Source organism: Helianthus annuus, chromosome 8 (genome assembly GCF_002127325.2).
Source record: "Helianthus annuus cultivar XRQ/B chromosome 8, HanXRQr2.0-SUNRISE, whole genome shotgun sequence".
NCBI lineage: Eukaryota > Viridiplantae > Streptophyta > Magnoliopsida > Asterales > Asteraceae > Helianthus > Helianthus annuus.
Window position 1 is genome coordinate 158,647,347 of NC_035440.2, and position 17,186 is coordinate 158,664,532.

General features: G+C 43.1%; 1 non-coding gene across 1 annotated transcript; it reads left to right on the plus strand.

Moving 5' to 3' along the window:
• The first annotated feature begins 574 nt into the window (after positions 1–574).
• On the plus strand, positions 575–680 carry LOC118481487. Its single transcript, XR_004865696.1, has one exon. It is a non-coding gene; the product is annotated as a small nucleolar RNA R71 (small nucleolar RNA).
• Positions 681–17,186: the final 16,506 nt, after the last annotated feature.

A 17,186-nucleotide genomic window follows, 5' to 3' on the forward strand; every position in this document is an offset into this window, starting at 1 on the left:
CCCTTGTTCTTGACCCGTTTGATATTGCTTTTGATAGCTTTGGTTGTTCCCGCCTCGATATCCACCTTGGTTATTGTAAGGTTGGCGTGAACCAAAGTTACCTTGGCTACCTTGAAAATTCGGGTTAGCTTGATTTGAAGGGTTCCCATACCGAAAATTTGGGTGGTTCCTCAACCCGGGGTGGTAGGTATTAGAGTTCATGTTGTTGTAGTTTCTACCACCCCCTCCTTGACCTTGAACCGCATGGACTTCTTCATATTGCCCTTCCACCATTCCTTCGCAATTTTCAGCCGCATGACCTATTTCATTACACAAAGCACAAACATCATAAATTTGGTTAGTAGTTTGAACATTACCATCATCGATTGCATGCACTTGAGGTCGGGCAATGGCCGGTCGGGCTCTCCTTGATGCTTGAGCTTTTCTCTTTGACGTAGTTGCCATGCTCTCCAAGAACTCCCAATCATCGTTCTCGTAATTTGTACCAAAAGTCCCACCGGTAATAGACATTAAATCACGGGCATCTTCGGCACTCAACCCCTCGTGAAAGGCATTCATCATTTCACACAATTCAATTCCATGGTGAGGACAATTTTTGATCATCATATTGAAACGCTCAAATGCCTCATGAAATATCTCACCATGTTGATGTTGGAAGCTTCTCAAACCCTTTCTTGCATCGTTGGTCTTTTGGGCGATGTAAAACTCATCCAAGAAAGTTTGTTGCATCTCCCCCCATGTATATATGGATGCCGAAGGCAAAGTGTAGAACCATTTTTTCGCCTTATCTTCCAAAGAAAATTGGAATAATACCAATTTAATATCGTTGGCTGAAAATCCTTGACTCCCAAGAGTGTTACAAATCGAGTCATAAGCCTCCAAATGAAAGTAAGGCTCCTCCGTTGCTAACCCCTTATATTTTGGTAAACTTTGCAAAGAGTTGGTCCTCACTTCAAATGTTTTCCCTTGATTATTGTGAGGAATGACTACCGGTGAAGGGTTTTGAGTGATTACCGGCCTAAAATGCGCTTCGATGCCCCTCACATTTTCTCTAAGGTGCCTCCTTGGTACACCGAACCTACCTCTCGGAGGAATAGGACCCATTGGCCTTGGTACTTGCCCTTGTGGTGCAATTGGTTGTTGAAACTGTTGTTGTCGCATCAGTGGGCGTTGAGGTGGTCTATGAAATTATGGTTGTACATTTTGTGGCCGAACTTGTTGCAATGGGATAGGATGTTGCATTGGTGGTACACGCAAATTTAATCCCAATAACAACTATAGATAGTGGTAAAAGGGTATCGAACTCAGAGAGTATGTGGAAAGTGTGTTGATTTTATAGCTTTGCGAATTAACTATAATTAACCTAATTTGCAGAAAATAAAGTTCAATGATTTGGATTGTTGTTTTAGAAAACTAAATTAATAACTAATTGCAGATAAAAGTTGGTTGTTTAACAGATTAGGAGAACAATGACCATCTTAGGATTCAGTTTCCTTTAACAATTGTGTGAAATTTCAACTAGAAAGAGTTACATAGACATAACTCGTACATACATAATCGAAGTGATAAAAGGGAACAAAGTACTCGGATTTCTAATGCGAGGTTGTTTCCCGATGATCAATTAATCAATAACCAACCCTAACCCTTCCCGTGATATCTCGATTGCCAACGGCACCAAGAACGTACGATCGAGACTAAAAATTGCACTATCAATTAACAAGCTACAAACAATTATGCATACATGTTTGTTTTTTATTATCGCATGCTACCCTTTGCTCTCTCTCCTGGGCGATTTTCTTGTTTCATCATGAACCCTAATTTCTTTGCGATTCGATTGTATAACAGTCTGTGATTAGAGGTTTGTTTTATCAAATCTCTATAACGAACTCGTTAGCAATAGTAATTAATCTAAAATCAGGGTTTTTCGTTTCTTATTCAATCGCCGCCATAGATGTTGTTTCGAGATCCTGATCTATTAATCCGGGTGTTATTGGTCGCGGTTAACTGAGTTTAATTTAGCTAGATTGATACTCTGGATTAATCTGTTAAGGATTGAAATTCAGCTCTAGGGTTTCAGGATTAGGGTTTTGTCTTTTCTGGTTTCTTGTTCTTCGGTTTTCTTGGACTCGTGGTCGTCTCTGGATTGCATGGTGTTTTCTTTTACGTTGCTTAAGGGAGAGTTGTGTTTCTTTCAATGAATGATCGTCAATTTTCTGGGAGTAACATCCCGTTAGATCAGGTGAACCGGGTAGGGTTTGATCGGGATGGTTATTCGTCGTCTCCAGCGCCTGCTGATGCTTTGATTGACTCTCCGGATACAGTTCCTGTTCGGGGAATTAGTCTTCGTGTGACTAATATTGAAGGTAAGCCAGTATTGCCGAAGAGGGGTATGTTTTACTCTGATAATATGTCGGTTATAGATGGTCTCGCTGCCATCACCAAACCTGTGAACATTGACAATGAAGGTTCCGGAGGCAACTTGGCTGGTACAGGTGCTTCAAAAACAACCCAGCCGACTCTGGAAAACAATGTTAAACCTTTGTCATATGCAGCTTCGGTTGTAGGCAATAATACTAAGAAAGTTAATTTTAGATCTCTTGCTAGCTCAATGGTACATGATGGTTGTGATATTGTTCTTCCGAAGGAATCAGTGCGTGCTGTGAAAGATAAGTTGGCAAACACACTGTACGGATATTTTTTAGGTGATCGAGTAGCGTTTCCAGTTGTCGATTACTTCGTGCGATCTAACTGGAAGAAATATGGGTTGCAAAAAACCATGATGAATGCGAATGGTTTTTTCTTTTTCAAGTTTAATGACGAAGTTGGTATGTTGAATGTTCTAAAAGATGGGCCATGGATAGTTAGATCACAACCGCTGTTTCTTAATGGCTGGACCCCAACAACTAAACTCGAGAAGAAAGAGGTAAAGAAGGTACAAGTGTGGGTTAAGATACACGAAGTTCCTATTGCGGCTTATACGGAGGATGGTCTAAGCATGATTGCAACAACTATTGGGGAACCAAAGATGTTGGACTCTTTTACCACGTCTATGTGCATGGACTCGTGGGGTCGGAGTAGTTATGCTCGAGCGTTGGTTGAAATCTCTGCTGATAAAGATTTTCGCGAACAAATTACTATGGCAATTCCTGAAGCCGAAGGGGAGGGTTTTATTAAAGAGACTATGTATGTGGAGTATGAATGGAGTCCGTATCGCTGTGCCACATGTTGTGTGTTTGGACATACTACCGACTCATGTCCTAAGCAACCAATCAATCAAAGTAAGGTTATGTATGATGATCATAATAGACAAAAAAACAAACAGCCAAAAAAGATGCCTGCTGTAGATCAAGATGGTTATACAGGGGTTTATGGCAGGAAAGCTGCTAAGAAAGTTGGGATTCCGGTGAATAAGCAAAAAGCTAAGTTCGAATATCGACCGGTGGGGCAAAAACCTAAGGCTGATAACGGCAAGGCCTCTACTTCTACTTCTAATTCATTTCGATCAACGAACCCATTTGATGTTCTTAATGAGGTGGAGGACGATTCGGGTCCTAGTAAAAAGCAGTCGGACACGAATAATGGGGATTCTGATGAAGACGATGTTGAGGAGATTTATGATGAAATGGATGGGTTTATGATGGATGGTACTCGGAACATAAAGAATAATAAAGGGGCAAGCACTCCTTCTCTGAAAGTTAACAATGGTTAGTATCGCTACATGGAACATAAGGGGGTTGAACCGCCCTCTCAAACAAATGGAGGTTCGGCAGGCAGTTAAGGATTTCAATTTGAGCTTGTGTGCTATTCTAGAATCTCATGTGGATGTCGGTAAATTGGGCAAAGTGTGTAAAGTAGTGTTTCGTTCTTGGGATTGGACGTCTAATGGAGGCTGTTGTGACAAAGGTACGAGAATTATTATTGGATGGGACCCTACAATATTTGATGTGATGGTTTTGGCCCAGTCTCCTCAGGTTATGCATCTTCAGCTTGTTTTTAAAGTGGATAAAAGGATGGTTTTCTGTTCTACTGTTTATGCAGCGAATTACTATATATCACGTAGAGAGTTATGGCATAATCTTTCAATGCATAAATTCCTTGTTGGTAATAAACCATGGTGTGTTATGGGTGATTTTTGTGACACTTCGGGTTTTCCCGGACAACCTTCTTGATGTAACATTTCGTGTACGTATATTATTAAATGAAATCTATGAATTATCTGTTAATACGAGTTGTGTGTATGTATATTATATGTGAGTTACAAGTGAGCCGAGACCCCAAGGACCCGACTCGGGACCACTCCCGGTCTCGAGTGAACAGTGAACGGTTGGGCCGCAACCTCCCCTTAGCCCACTTGGAAACCTTTAGGGTGCACCTTTTGTTATATATAGCCCCAAACCCTTACACTCTCTCCTTTACACTCTTCCTTATTTCACTCTCACACTTTCTACCTCTCACTAAAACCCTAAAACCTTAGATCATCAACCTCCTCTCATCTCCTTTCTCTCTCGGATCAAAACCGGTGATAGCAAGGAATTCCGGTTCAAGCTTCGGATCTTGCTTGGAAGCTTATTCATCATATTCTCACACCTTAAGTCTAGCCGGTTAGTATCCCTTTTGGATTGAATGTTTAAAGAATGTTGTTGTGTGTGATGTTTATGTAAAGATGCTTGTTTGATGAGATAGTAACATGTTTTGCTTGATTAACTATGCTCCTTCATGTTTTAGATGTAAACGGTTTGGTAAAAAGAGGGTTAGAACCATTCGAATTATGTTAAGTGTTATAGTGATCTCTCTATCTTACCCATTTTTGCTCAAAAATGCTTGATTGTGATAAATGAACATGTGTGTGCATAAACCAATGTTTGATGGTTATACCATCCGATTTATAATGATAATATAGGGCAAATTTGGTGCTTAATGATTGTCTTATCTCATTGTTACAAAGTTGTGTTAAGAACCAAGGATTAAATGTTGGTTAAATTATTTGAATATTTGAATATGCATTATGAACTAGATGAAGGTGATATGAATATTCAAAAATGCTTGTTTTGATCCGTTTTGCTTAGTAATCAGACAAGGAAACATGTTAGTGCATTATGGTTGGATAGTACACATTATCATGAAATCAAAATGCTATTGGCTAGTACATAGGACAGGTTCTAGAAGGATTCAGGTGCACGTAACAGTGGTTGCGAGTCGGAACCCTTGGTTGCGACTCGAGACCAAAACGTGATTCTTCGAGATCTCCCGGTTGCGACTCGCAAGCAGCACACTCGAGACCAAAGCATGATGAACCGAGACCGAGGTTGCGAGTCGGAACCCTTGGTTGCGACTCGAGACCAAAGCATGATGAACCGAGATCGAGGTTGCGAGTCGGAACCCTTGGTTGCGACTCGAGACCGTGTATTCTCGAGTCGAAACCGCCCTTGTCTCGACTGGGCTGCCTAAGTGTTATTGGGCCAAAAGCTTGTTGGACTATCTGTTGACTGGGCTGCATGTGTTTCTGTTACTGTTTGTTTGCGAAGATGTTAGGGCAGGCCCAATGACCTAACTGTTGAATGTGTGCATTTTAAGTGTGTCTATACGTGTTTGCTATACGTGATTACTTGTACCCCAACTTGACCTATATTTGGTAACCATGCTAGGACGTGGTGACCAACGTGTTTGACCAAGTAAAATATCTACCGAGCAACCCAAGGTGAGTTCACAACCTAAAGCATGCGTTCCCGGTGGTTTGGGAAACGGAACTACAAACAACACTATTCCCTTATGAGGGATACAACTTACTTTTCTTCCCTTGTTATTGGGAACCTTTAGTTAATTACTGTTTATACGGATTGCAACCAACGGCACTAAACGAAACTCTATCACTCAAGTCCCTACTACTTAATACCGATTAGTCGCCGGGGCCAGGCGAACGGGTTATTAGTTGATAGCGCTATTTAGGTTTTACCAACCTCACACCGTGCCATGATATGGGATCGGTCGTGAACTAATGTACTCAGGCATCCGTCAATGATGATAGAACATTGACATCGGGGCATCCTGCGGAAACGCAAACGGTTACCTAGTGTTCGGTATTGGAAAAACAGTTTAGTCGCTAACTTTTGGGGTAGCTCCCCATGGCATGTATAAACGAGTAAATTAACTGGTGAAACAAGTTTTTGGTAATTAAAACTAGACAACTAGTGAACTCACTCAGCATTATTGTTGACACCTTACTGCATGCTTTGCAGGTAACCAGTGACTGAGGAGCTGCTGCATGGGATTGTGTAGTGTTCGTCAAAACCCGTGTGTTGGGTTTTAATTATCTCGAACTTTGAACTATCTTTTTGGTTTATGCTTCCGCTGTTTTTGTTTAAACTAATTATCGAACTTAAACTACGATGTTGCTAACTACTTTAGATAGCAATTATTTTACTATTAACCAATGCTTAGTATAATTGGTGGCTGGATCCTGGTCAGTCACGCCCTCAAGCGGATGTTACTCCGCAGGTGGAATTTGGGGGTGTGACAGATTGGTATCAGAGCCATTGGTTATAGTGAACTTGGTTTTAAAAAGGGGAAAAATCTTTTTGAGAAAAACCAGACTATAACCCGTGACTCGTGACGACACTACACTCCAAGTGCAAGGCTCGACTTATCTGACCTCATAGCTCGGACCCATATTTACTTGCTTGTTTGTCTTATGCTTTCTGCTTTACTATACGTACTAGTTTGCCTAATTAGATAGATACGCCTCCCCTCTTCTATCTCATTCTCGCTATGTTACGACACCACACTCATACTATGTTTTCTGGTTATGAAGACAATGAGTGGACGCGGACGAGGAAACGTCAACATGACTCAGGCTCAGTTCACAAACCTGATCAACACAGTGGCTGCAGCTTTCGCAGCTCACCCAGGAGGTAAGCTCGTTGTTTTAGGATGTTTAGATCCTACCGCCACATCGTCTTTTCACCTCTAAACCTATTCGTATCGCTCCCACAACAGGTCAGCATGCGCCTGTGCAACCACGTGTCTGTACTTTCAAGACCTTCATGGATTGCAAGCCTCTTCCATTCAATGGCACTAAGGGTGCCATAGGTCTTCTGCACTGGATCGAGAAGGTCGAAGCTGTCTTTGCTGTCTGTGAGTGTCCCCCTGCTAATTGGGTGAAGTTTGCTACTGGTACCCTTGAGGGAAGCGCACTTTCGTGGTGGAAGGCGCAAATTCAAATGCTTGGTTTGGAGACTGCTAATGCTACTGCATGGGAAGATTTCAAGGATATGATCAAGGAAGAGTATTGTCACAGGGATGACATCCACAAACTCGAGGACGAGTACTATGGTCTCAAGATGGTTGGGTCAGAGATTGAGACCTACACCAAGCTGTCCAACGACTATGCTGCACTTTGCCCAAACATGTCCCGACCCATGTAGCGAAGGATCGAATTGTACATCAAAGGCTTAGCCCCAGAAATCAGGAGCCATGTGACCTCGGCCAACCTCACTACCATACAGCCTGTGGTTCGTCTTGCCCACAAACTCACCAACCAGGCTGTGGAGGAGGGCAGGTTGCCCAAAAGGATCAGTGTTGCGGAAGGAACTTCTAGTGATGGCAAACGAAAGTGGGATGGAAATCAGGGCAAGGATGCTAACTCTACTCAAGCCCCAGCCCAGCAAAGGAAAACTGAGAACAACAAAGGCCCTCAGTAACAGGGTGGCTACCGGGGAAGCTACCCCAAGTGCAACAAGTGTAACAGGCACCACAATGGGGCATGTAACAAAGGTCAGTGTCAGCGATGCAACAAGATGGGGCACGAAGCCAAGGATTGTAGAAGTCAGTTCCCAGCAAGGCAGAATCAGCAACAGCCCCAACAGCAACAGCCGCAGGGAAACAACCGTGGATGTTTTAAATGTGGGGCAACAGGGCACATGCGGAAGGATTGCCCTGAACTGAATCAGAATCGCAACAACAATCAGGGAGCTGGGAACAATGAGCAAAACAACAATGCTGGGAATGGTGCAAGGGGAAGAGCTTTTGTGATTGGAGCTGGAGAAGCAAGGAACGACCCCAACGTCGTGGCGGGTAAGTTCCTACTTGATGATCGTTATGTTTCTGTGTTATTTGATTCCGGAGCCGATGCTAGTTATGTATCCCTTCGCATTAGTAAGAAACTTAAGCACCCGCCCGCATTATTAAGATCTAAGCACGTCGTCGAGATAGCCAACGGTAGGAACATTGAGGCCTCGCACGTGATCCACGACTGCAAATTAGAATTGTCTGGTCAAACGTTTAGTATCGATCTTTTCCCTGTCAAAATTGGAAGCTTCGACGTCGTCATCGGCATGGATTGGTTATCCAAACATCGTGCTGAGATCCTCTGTCAAGAGAAAGCGGTTCGTATTCCTCGTCGTTCTGGCCAACCCCTCATCGTTCAAGGCCACAAAGGTGGAGAAGTCACAGGCATTATCTCGCTTTTAAAAGCCCAGAAGTGTTTACAAAAAGGGCACACCGCTATTCTAGCACTGGTCACCGACACCCTCGAAAAGGAAAAGAGGATTGAAGATTTTCCTGTAGTACGTGACTACCCCGAGGTGTTTCCCGAGGAACTACCTGGACTCCCTCCCCACCGTCAGGTCGAATTCCAAATCGAGCTAGCTCCTGGAGCAGCACCCATAGCTCGTGCGCCTTATCGTCTAGCCCCTGCAGAACTGAAGGAACTCTCTACGCAACTACAGGAACTATTGGATAAAGGATTTATCCGTCCTAGTTCATCACCCTGGGGAGCACCAGTACTCTTTGTTAAGAAGAAGGATGGCACGTTCCGAATGTGCATCGACTATCGTGAGTTGAACAAGGTTACCATCAAGAATCGTTACCCTCTCCCGCGCATCGACGACCTATTCGATCAGTTGCAAGGATCGAGCTACTATTCTAAGATTGACCTGCGATCAGGCTATCATCAGCTGAGAGTTCGTAATGAAGACATCTCCAAGACTGCGTTCAGAACTCGTTACGGTCATTACGAGTTCCTCGTCATGCCTTTTGGAATGACTAACGCGCCTGCGGTTTTCATGGATCTCATGAACCGAGTGTGCAAGCCTTACCTCGACAAATTCGTGATTGTGTTTATCGACGACATCCTGATCTACTCGAAAAGTCAGGAAGAGCATGAACGACACCTACGCCTTATCCTCGAACTCTTACGCAATGAGCAATTGTACGCCAAATTCTCGAAGTGTGACTTTTGGCTTCGAGAGGTCCATTTCCTTGGGCATGTGGTCAATAAGGACGGGATTCATGTCGACCCCGCTAAGATCGACTCGATAAAGAATTGGCCTACGCCCAAGACCCCAACCGAAGTTCGCCAATTCTTGGGATTAGCAGGATACTACCGCAGATTCATCAAAGGATTCTCAAAGATTGCTCAACCCTTCACGACTCTTACTCAGAAAGGCATTGTTTACAAGTGGAATGAAGCTCAGGAGTCGGCCTTTCAAAGGCTAAAGGATAACCTCTGTAGCGCTCCTATTCTCTCGTTGCCTGAAGGCACTGACGACTTTGTGGTTTACTGCGATGCGTCCATTCATGGGCTCGGTTGAGTATTGATGCAACGCGAGAAAGTTATTGCCTATGCTTCTCGACAACTCAAGACGCATGAAAGAAACTACACTACGCATGATTTGGAACTGGGAGCAGTGATCTTTGCTCTTAAGATATGGAGACATTACCTGTACGGTACCAAGTGCACTATCTACACCGATCACAGGAGTCTCGAGCATATCTTTAGGCAAAAGGAGTTGAACATGCGACAACGCCGATGGGTCGAACTCTTGAATGACTACGAATGCGCCATCAAGTACCATCCGGGCAAGGCCAATGTCGTGGCAGATGCCCTCAGCCGAAAGGACACTATACCAAAGCGCGTGCGAGAATTGCAACTTACCATCCAGTCTAACCTCCCTACCCAGATCCGCAATGCTCAAGTCGAAGCATTGAAACCGGAAAACATCAGGGCTGAGTCTCTGCGAGGATCGAGACAGCGATTAGAACAGAAGGAAGATGGCGCTTACTATGTAACAGGGCGCATTTGGGTCCCACTCTATGGAGATTTACGTGAACTCGTGATGGACGAAGCCCACAAGTCCCGTTACTCAGTACATCCTGGCTCGGATAAGATGTACCATGACTTGAGGACAACATACTGGTGGCCTGGCATGAAGGCCCACATAGCAACATATGTCAGCAAATGTTTGACTTGCGCAAGAGTCAAGACAGAGTACCAGAAGCCAGCAGGCCTACTCCAACAACCAGAAATCCCAAAATGGAAATGGGAGCAAATTTCCATGGATTTTGTTACAGGGCTACCTAGGTCTCAACGCGGAAATGACACCATTTGGGTAATAGTAGATCGATTGACCAAGTCCGCGCACTTTCTGGCTATTAAGGAAACAGACAAGTTTTCTACCTTGGCGGAGATTTACTTAAAGGAAGTAGTTTCGAGGCACGGGGTGCCAACCTCAATTATTTCCGACCGAGACGCTCGTTTTACTTCGGAATTGTGGCAAGCTATGCACAAATCCTTTGGCTCACGTTTGGACATGAGCACCGCTTATCACCCGCAAACGGATGGACAGTCCGAACGCACCATCCAAACCCTAGAAGACATGCTTAGAGCATGTGTGATCGATTTTGGCAAGAATTGGGAGAAGCATCTACCGCTAGTGGAATTCTCCTACAACAACAGCTACCACACTAGTATTCAGGCAGCACCTTTTGAGGCATTGTACGGTCGTAAATGCCGGTCACCTCTCTGCTGGGCGGAAATCGGTGATAGTCAAATCACGGGCCCAGAGATGGTGGTAGATACAACGGAAAAGATTGCCCAGATCAGACAACGCATGGCGGCAGCTCGTGACCGTCAGAAGAGTTACGCTGATAAGCGTAGGAAACCACTAGAATTCCAGGTCGGTGACCGGGTTCTACTTAAAGTCTCACCCTGGAAGGGTGTGGTTCGCTTTGGTAAATGGGGCAAGCTTAATCCGCGATATATCGGACCATTCGAAATTACCGAGAAAATCGGTAAGGTTGCTTATAGATTGAACCTGCCTGAAGAACTGAGTGCGGTACACAACGTTTTTCACGTGTCTAATCTGAAGAAGTGTCTATCAGATGAAACGCTCGTAATTCCTTTCAAGGAACTAACTATTGATGAACAGCTACACTTTACTGAGGAACCGATTGAGATCACGGATCGAGAGATCAAAATCCTCAAACGTAGCCAGATACCTCTTGTACGAGTCCGTTGGAACTCGCGACGTGGCCCAGAGTTTACCTGGGAGCGGGAAGACCAGATGAGGCACAAGTATCCCCAGTTGTTCCCAAACGAAAACCCCAGCACTGAAGCTACAGCCGAATTTCGGGACGAAATTCCAAACTAACGGGGGGATGATGTGACACCCCGTTGAAACATTCTCACTCATACTAGCTTGACAGTGACTGCCTTAACTTTCGGGACGAAAGTTCTTAAAACTTGGGGATAATGTGACACTTCGGGTTTTCCCGGACAACCTTCTTGATGTAACATTTCGTGTACGTATATTATTAAATGAAATCTATGAATTATCTGTTAATACGAGTTGTGTGTATGTATATTATATGTGAGTTACAACTGAGCCGAGACCCCAAGGACCCGACTCGGGACCACTCCCGGTCTCGAGTGAACAGTGAACGGTTGGGCCGGTTGGGCCGCAACCTCCCCTTAGCCCACTTGGAAACCTTTAGGGTGCACCTTTTGTTATATATAGCCCCAAACCCTTACACTCTCTCCTTTACACTCTTCCTTATTTCACTCTCACACTTTCTACCTCTCACTAAAACCCTAAAACCTTAGATCATCAACCTCCTCTCATCTCCTTTCTCTCTCGGATCAAAACCGGTGATAGCAAGGAATTCCGGTTGAAGCTTCGGATCTTGCTTGGAAGCTTATTCATCATATTCTCACACCTTAAGTCTAGCCGGTTAGTATCCCTTTTGGATTGATTGTTTAAAGAATGTTGTTGTGTGTGATGTTTATGTAAAGATGCTTGTTTGATGAGATAGTAACATGTTTTGCTTGATTAACTATGCTCCTTCATGTTTTAGATGTAAACGGTTTGGTAAAAAGAGGGTTAGAACCATTCGAATTATGTTAAGTGTTATAGTGATCTCTCTATCTTACCCATTTTTGCTCAAAAATGCTTGATTGTGATAAATGAACATGTGTGTGCATAAACCAATGTTTGATGGTTATACCATCCGATTTATAATGATAATATAGGGCAAATTTGGTGCTTAATGATTGTCTTATCTCATTGTTACAAAGTTGTGTTAAGAACCAAGGATTAAATGTTGGTTAAATTATTTGAATACTTGAATATGCATTATGAACTAGATGAAGGTGATATGAACATTCAAAAATGCTTGTTTTGATCCGTTTTGCTTAGTAATCAGACAAGGAAACATGTTAGTGCATTATGGTTGGATAGTACACATTATCATGAAATCAAAATGCTATTGGCTAGTACATAGGACAGGTTCTAGAAGGATTCAGGTGCACGTAACAGTGGTTGCGAGTCGGAACCCTTGGTTGCGACTCGAGACCAAAACGTGATTCTTCGAGATCTCCCGGTTGCGACTCGCAAGCAGCACACTCGAGACCAAAGCATGATGAACCGAGACCGAGGTTGCGAGTCGGAACCCTTGGTTGCGACTCGAGACCAAAGCATGATGAACCGAGACCGAGGTTACGAGTCGGAACCCTTGGTTGCGACTCAAGACCGTGTATTCTCGAGTCGAAACCGCCCTTGTCTCGACTGGGCTGCCTAAGTGTTATTGGGCCAAAAGCTTGTTGGACTATCTGTTGACTGGGCTGCATGTGTTTCTGTTACTGTTTGTTTGCGAAGATGTTAGGGCAGGCCCAATGACCTAACTGTTGAATGTGTGCATTTTAAGTGTGTCTATACGTGTTTGCTATACGTGATTACTTGTACCCCAACTTGACCTATATTTGGTAACCATGCTAGGACGTGGTGACCAACGTGTTTGACCAAGTAAAATATCTACCGAGCAACCCAAGGTGAGTTCACAACCTAAAGCATGCGTTCCCGGTGGTTTGGGAAACGGAACTACAAACAACACTATTCCCTTATGAGGGATACAACTTACTTTTCTTCCCTTGTTATTGGGAACCTTTAGTTAATTACTGTTTATACGGATTGCAACCAACGGCACTAAACGAAACTCTATCACTCAAGTCCGTACTACTTAATACCGATTAGTCGCCGGGGCCAGGCGAACGGGTTATTAGTTGATAGCGCTATTTAGGTTTTACCAACCTCACACCGTGCCATGGTATGGGATCGGTCGTGAACTAATGTACTCAGGCATCCGTCAATGATGATAGAACATTGACATCGGGGCATCCTGCGGAAACGCAAACGGTTACCTAGTGTTCGGTATTGGAAAAACAGTTTAGTCGCTAACTTTTGGGGTAGCTCCCCATGGCATGTATAAACGAGTAAATTAACTGGTGAAACAAGTTTTTGGTAATTAAAACTGGACAACTAGTGAACTCACTCAGCATTATTGTTGACACCTTACTGCATGGTTTGCAGGTAACCAGTGACTGAGGAGCTGCTGCTTGGGAATGTGTAGTGTTCGTCAAAACCCGTGTGTTGGGTTTTAATTATCTCGAACTTTGAACTATCTTTTTGGTTTATGCTTCCGTTGTTTTTGTTTAAACTAATTATCGAACTTAAACTACGATGTTGCTAACTACTTTAGATAGCAAGTATTTTACTATTAACCAATGCTTAGTATAATTGGTGGCTGGATCCTGGTCAGTCACGCCCTCAAGCGGATGTTACTCCGCAGGTGGAATTTGGGGGTGTGACAATTTTAATTCCGCGCTTAACCAGGAGGATAGTTCTATGGGATCCTCTTCGGTTTCTATTGGGATGAGGGAGTTCCAAGATTGTGTGAATGCTATGGACGTTTTTGATATTAACCGAGTAGGGTTTCAGTTTACATGGAACCAAAAGCCTAAGCAGGGAATCGGTTTGTTGAAGAAAATTGACCGAGTGTTGGGGAATACTCCTTTTGTTGCTGAATATCCCAACTCGGTGGCTGTTTTCAAGCCTTATAGGCTGTCGGACCACTGTCCTTGCATTTTATCATTTCCTGATGCTGGTAAGATGAAGCCTCGTTCTTTTAAGTTCGCTAATTTCCTGGTTTTTAAACCAGAGTTTTTAGATATCGTTAAAAAGTCTTGGGAGTCTAGTGTGAATGGTGTGCATCAGTTCAGGGTTGTCAAGAAGTTACGTTTGCTGAAAAATCCTCTGCGATCATTGTTATTTAAACAAGGAAATCTACACAATAAAGTGATATCTCTTCGCTCAAAGTTGGATGAGTTACAGCAAAAAATTGATCAGGATCCGTTTAATCTTGATCTTAGGGCAGCCGAGTCTACTACGAGCCGTGATCTGTAGGAGGCTTCTTTGGATGAAGAGCGATTTTTAAAACAAAAGTCTAAGGTGGATTGGTTGAGGGCGAGGGATATGAATTCTGCTTTTTTTCACTCCTCTTTGAAAATCAGGAATCATTATAACCGTATAGATGTAATTCACGATTCGGAAGGAAAGCTATATGAAGGTGATATGGTTTTTTCAGCTTTCGTTAAGCATTATGAGAAGTTTTTTGGCTCTCAAGGTGATATTTCTCTCACTCCGGCTCCAGATTTATTCTCTAAAGTTCTATCTCCCCAGGTTGCTACTCATATGGTATGTCCGGTAACTGCGGAGGAAGTGAAAAAGGCGATGTTTTCTATTGGGATTGATAAGGCTCCTGGCCCGGATGGCTATACAGCGGGTTTTTTCAAAGGGGCATGGCCTATTATTGGGAATGATATTACTTCTGCTGTCATGGATTTTTTTGAAACTGGTAATCTGCTTCGGGAATTGAATCATACAACTATTGTTCTTATCCCAAAGGTTCCTACTCCGTCGAATGTCAGTGACTATCGACCGATTGCTTGTTGTAATGTTTTATACAAGTGTATCAGTAAGATTATTGCGGATAGGATTAAAGGCGCGCTAAACGATATCGTCAGCGTTAATCAATCGGCTTTTGTTCCGGGCAGGAGAATCTCTGATAATATTCTTCTAACTCAAGAATTAATGCACAACTACCATAGACATTCAGGGCCTCCTAGATGTGCTTTTAAAGTTGATATCCAGAAAGCCTACGACACTGTTGATTGGAGTGTTCCCAAAAACGTGTTGCTTGGATTTGGTTTTAACGATAAGATGGTGAATTGGATTATGGTATGTATCTCTTCCGCTTCCTTTTCGATCTGTGTTAATGGTTCTGTGCATGGGTTTTTCAAGGGTAAGCGTGGTTTAAGGCAAGGGGATCCACTTTCCCCTTACTTATTTACCCTAGTTATGGAGGTTTTGACAGCTATTCTTCAACAAACTGTTCGTATTGACTCATCTTTCAAATTTCATAACAAATGTGAAAAGCAGCGAATTATCAACCTATGTTTTGCGGACGATTTATTCCTTTTTGCTAGAGGAGAAGTCAGCTCGGCGAGGTGTATTATGACATCTCTTTCAAAGTTCACAAAGATGTCGGGCTTAGTGCCTAGTAATCAGAAGAGTACGATTTTCTTTTGTAATGTTACTGACCGAGTCAAAGATGCTATTCTGGATTTTATGCCGTTTGTCGAAGGAAAATTGCCGGTCAGGTATCTGGGTGTGCCTCTTATCTCGTCTAGACTTGGTTATAATGATTGCCGGGTGCTTGTGGATCGTTTACAGAAACGTATTACAAACTGGAGGAACAAGTTACTCTCCTTTGCGGGAAGGTTACAACTTATTATTTCGGTTCTTTCATCCATACATATTTTTTGGTCTTCTGTTTTTATGCTTCCGGCTCGTCTGGTTCATGAGCTTGAATCCATAATGCGGAATTTTTTATGGTCGCAAGATTCTTCGTTCTCTAAGGGCAAATCTAAAGTTTCTTGGAAATCTGTTTGCACTCCGAAGTATGAAGGGGGTTTGGGTATTAGACGTATTGGAGATATGAATAAAGCCCTAATGACTAATCATATTTGGAGTATTATTTCTAAGCGAGAATCCTTGTGGGTTGAATGGGTGCACAATTACAGGTTAAAAGGTAATAATTTTTGGGTTTGTAAAATGCCCACTAATTGTTGTTGGTCTTGGAGAAATCTGATGCAGTTGAGGTCGCTTATCAGAACTCATGTTTGGTCAGAAATAGGCAATGGAGCTAATACTTCAGTCTGGTATGACTATTGGTGTGATTTGGGTCCTTTGGGAGATTTTTTGTCTCCCAGAACCATTACTGATGCTGATTTTAGATTGAAGGATTCGGTGGCTAACGTTTATTCGAATGGTATTTGGACCTAGCCGGTAGCATGGAGAGATCTTTTTCCGGTTCTTATTCAACTTGACCAAGTGCATTTAAATCCGGCTAAACTTGATAGACTATTATGGCGAGATGGTGATGCTATAAATGATTTCTCTACGTCGGTTGTCTGGCATTCGGTTCGGCACTCGGAACCTGAAGTGAATTGGTGTAGTGTTGTTTGGTTTGCTCAATGCGTTCCTCGGCATGCCTTTATGATGTGGTTGATCATTAAAGGTAAATTACTTACACAAGATAAAATTCTACAATGGGATTTTTCGCGAAGAAAGAACATGAACATGATGTGTTGTCTCTTATGTTATAAGAATTATGACTCGCATACTCACTTATTTTTTGAATGCAAATATTCATCTCAAGTTTGGAGTATAGTCCGTCAAAAAGTGGGTATGAGTTCTGTTCGGCCGAGATGGGTGGATATTGTGGATTGGCTTCTTGTTCGGGCGAGATCAAAATTGGTAACGGTTTATGTTGCAAAACTTATGGTTGCGGCAACTTCATATTACATATGGCAAGAAAGGAATGCAAGGTTATTCAAAAATCAGGTAAGACCTCCGGAGAAACTGAGTGAAATTATTATAATGACGGTTAGATACAAGTTGATGGGAGCGAAACTAAAGAATAATGATCGAGTGCGGAAGTTGCTTGGAGAATGGGAGATTCATGGGATAGCAAATAACGATGATGGAGGCTGATTAGAGTTGTTTGTTTATCAT